Source organism: Rhinopithecus bieti, unplaced genomic scaffold (genome assembly GCF_001698545.2).
Source record: "Rhinopithecus bieti isolate Rb0 unplaced genomic scaffold, ASM169854v2 scaffold_45617, whole genome shotgun sequence".
NCBI lineage: Eukaryota > Metazoa > Chordata > Mammalia > Primates > Cercopithecidae > Rhinopithecus > Rhinopithecus bieti.
Window position 1 is genome coordinate 103,258 of NW_016819136.1, and position 4,258 is coordinate 107,515.

The following is a 4,258-nucleotide window of genomic DNA, read 5'->3' on the forward strand; positions in this document are numbered from 1 at the left end:
TTGTCAGACCCTGCCTCCCTGAACCCTAGTCAAAATTTCTTCCGATTTCTTGAAGCATATCGAGAAGGTTTCCCAGGTATTCTTTGAGGTTGATATATCTCATGCCTGAGATCCACTTGTAATAGATACCTCCCCATGACCATGTTTGCCAACACTGACTATAAGAACAGTGCCTTCCTATCTAAAGTGCTGCAGTGTCCTGCTGCTCCCAAAGCTGCAAAGTTTTTGGGGTATTAAACGAATCCCCACATGCTTCAGTCTCTTTGCAATGCCTAAGCCATGCAGCAGTGTCCACAGAATCAGTGCTGTATTTCAAATACTTCAACTGACTGGAACTTCCAAGCATATGATGACCTCATACCTTGGGATCTAATTTTAGAGCCTTCTGAAGCTATTCCTTGGGCACAGTGACATTTCCTCTGTTACTGCCATTCTCACAAAGGAATGCAGAGTAAGATGTTTATGTCCCTAACACAGGAGGATACGCCACAGTAGACACATTCAAGCGTAGGCACAGTCACATTTTTCTCTTCTTCCTCTCCTATCCTCTCTTCTTTCCCTCGACTCTGAAGATGGCCCTTCTCCTTTCGACAGCTCACTCCTAGTCCTGGTGTGTCTCTGTTCCCCAGGATTCCATACCACCCATTGTTCCTTCTCCTGGGTTTTATAGCAGTCTCTCTACTGGCTTCTTTTCCTCAGGCTCCAGACATGTCTAAGTCAGCTTATAAAACAATTACAGTTTAACAACTATAGTTAAGAATATTTAATTTTATATAAAATAATATCAGATAAAGTTTAATAGAGTAATTATTTTAAAAACTAAACACTGCATAAAATACATTTAATTGTAAAAACATAATATTGAAATATTTGATCATCAGAAAAGAGTTGGTCACATGTCAATGGATCACATGTCAATGATCAATTTTAAAATGGTCAATTTTTAAAATTCTGTAGAATTACTTATTTTTAAAATAGACTTCATCTTTTAGAACAGTTTTAGATTTACAGATAAACTGAGAAGACTATACAGTGTTCCTATATACCCTGTGCCCAGTTTACCCTTTTATTTACATATTATTATGGTACATAATATATAGGTGTTATGAACACTTTAACCGTATTAATTCTTCCATACAAGTATGTCTTTTCTAGAGAAATGTTTCTCTATTCAAGGTCTTTGCCCATTTTTTTAAACACATTATTTGGTTTGTGCTATTGAGTTTTAGAAACTGCTTATATATATTTTTTAAAGTAGCCCCATATCATATACATAACTTGCAAATATTTTCTCTCATTCTATAGGTCACTTTCACTCTGTTGATTGTTTTTTTGTCATGCAGAAGCTTTTTCATTTTATGTAGTTCTATTTGTCTATTTCTGCTGTGTTGCCTGTGCTTTTGATGTCATATCTAAGAAACAATTGCTGAGGTCAATATTAAGAAACTTTCTCTCTCTGTTTTCTTCTAGGAATTGTGTGGTTTCAGATCTTGTAGTCAAATCTTTGATTCATTTTGAGTTGATTTTTGTGAATGATGAAAGATAAGGGTCCAACTTCATTTTTTTCAGATGTGGATGTCATTTTACCAACACCGTTTATTGAAGAAACAAGTCTTCCCCAATTTTGTGTTCCTGGCACTCATATCGAAAAATGCCCTTGGAATTTTGATAGAGATGGCATTGACTCTGTAGATAACTTTGGGTGTTAATGAACATTTTAACAATATTAATTCTTCCATACCAAGAACACAGATGTCTTTCTATTTATATGCTTCCTCTTTCATTTCCTTCGTCAACATATTATAATTTTCAGTTGACAAGTCTTTCACCATTTTGGTTAAGTTTATTCCTGTGTATTTTATTTTTTCTGTTGCTAATTGTACATGAGATTGTGTTCTTTCCTTTTTTCATAGTTTGTTGTTTGTAAATAGAAATGCTGCTAATTTTTGTGTGTTGATTTTGTATCCTGCAACTGTACTGTACTTTTGAGGAAGTGCTTACTTCTTTAGACTTTGTAGATTGGTTTTGTCAGGGTCAGACCTTTTCCATGTAGTTTAGCGTGCAGTTTTGGCTAAGCCAGATGGTGGCACATAGGATCAGGCATGTTGTGCCTCCAGGGTCCCTGGTCAAGTAGGACCCACTGCCAGTGCTCTATGGCTGAGTGGTGCCCACTGGTTGTGCTCTGCTATCTGGCAGGATCAGCTGACTCAGCAGCATGGTCAGTTGGGGCTAGTTGGGGGAATGTCCAAAGTTGAGTATGGCTGTCTAGGGGGATTTCTACAGTCAGGCAAGGTCAGTGGCTGGGCTTCAAAGTCAGGCGGGACCAGTTGGAAGAGCCCTGTAGTTAGACAGGGACACTGGTGGAGCTCCACAGTAAGATGGGACATCTGGCTGGGCTCTGTGGTCTGACAGGGCTGCTATCTGGGCTCTGCATTCAGGTGAGCAGGGCTTCTAGTTAGGCTCTGCATTCAGGTGGGACTGCTGGTCATGCTCCCTGATTGAGCAGGGTGCTGGAAGTGCTCCCTGATCTGTCAGGGCTGCTGGCTGGGCTCCCTGGCATGACAGGGCTACTGTCTGGACTCTCTAGTCAGGTAGAGCCACTGAGTGTGCTGCATCGTTGGATAGGGCCAGTTGGAGGACCTTCACACTTAGGCAGGGCTGGATGAGTGGACTCTGGTTGGGCGAGGCTGCCAGTGGGGCCCTGTTTGGGTAAGGTCACTGGTGGAAATAGGGAGACTCCACAAAGATCTGCATGCTGCTGCTGAAATTCCCACAATTCTCTTTCTTTGTTCATAGCTCTCTCCTGTCAGTCTATCCAGGCCAATTCCCCGAGTATTCCATATGAAGTGAAACCAATTTGGGGCTTTTCTGTATGTCTCTGATATGCTGGGGAAATTGAACAGCCACCTCAGTCTCTCTTTCTCCCACTGGAGAAGTGATAGGCCAAGGGGATCTTCCTTGGCATGGCTCTGTGCTGGCTTGCTGGAGGTGCAACACGGGCCAAAGTGAAATCACTCCTCTTACCTCTTTTAATATAGCTTTTCTGTTTCTATGCTCTACTGGGCGCTGCAATTTTATCCCAGTGATCTAGACTTCTCACAAAGGCATTCTTGTCTGTGAGTAGTTACTAACTCTGTAAGAAGACTAGAGAATTTCTGTGAAGGGTGTTGGGCTGGGGCCCTCCCATTCTGCCATTTCGCTAAAATCCGTGCATGTAGTGATTTTTTGTTAAAAAAAAAAAAAAAAGCATCTATCAAAACTTTTTTTGCGGGAAATAAGACTTTTATAAGTGTTTTCAATTTTTTCCTCTGGTTAATTCACTTTCTTGCTAGAGACGTTTGAGAAGATCTTTTTGAAAGCTTTCATTTTTTTCAGTAATACATTGAGAGCAAGCTGTAGTGTGTGTTTTTTTCCAAAGAAAATGTTTTAGGTTCTTTTTTTTATTTTCTAGAAACTGATTAACACCTGAATTAATTTCAACTTTGTCATGTTCATATTTCACTTGTTTAGAAAGTTTTTAAACCAGAGTAAGAATTTTTATGTTTATGATACCCTATGTATGCTCAATTGACTTTTGTTGTTCTTGTTTAGAAGAATTTTGGATGTATAGAAGAATGTTTTATAATAAATCAAATGTCTGATTAAACATTTTAGTGTAGTATATTAAGACATCTAAAGATGTTAGTGGTTCTTTTTTTAATCTTAATGTTATTACATCAAAAGAATATCAATGTCTTGTTGGTACCTAAAAACACAGTGGTCTACCAGAATATTGAAAAATAGTATTGTGATCTCAGTTTCTTATCCAGAATTCTTCAATTAGATAAGTCATACAGAATCTGGAATTGTTACTCTAACTCTCTTCTGTTTGAGAAAACAAAGTAGAAATTTTCTTCCTTCTATGGAAAAATGAAGAAGGTAAAGTAGTATTCCTCTCTAACACCTTTTCAACTCTTTAAATAAAACACAGGCTGGGCGCAGTGGCTCACGCCTATAATCCCAACACTGGGAGGCTGAGGCGGGCAGATCACGAGGTCAAGAGATTGAGATCATCCTGGTCAACATGGTGAAACCCTGTGTCTACTGAAAATACAAAAATGAACTGGGCATGGTGGCGCACTCCTGTAGTCCCAGCTACTCGGGAGGCTGAAGCAGGGGAATCGCTTGAAGCCAGGAGGCGGAGCTTGCAGTGAGCCGAGATCGCACCACTGCACTCCAGCCTGGGCGACAGAGCGAGACTCCGTCTCAAAAAAAAAAA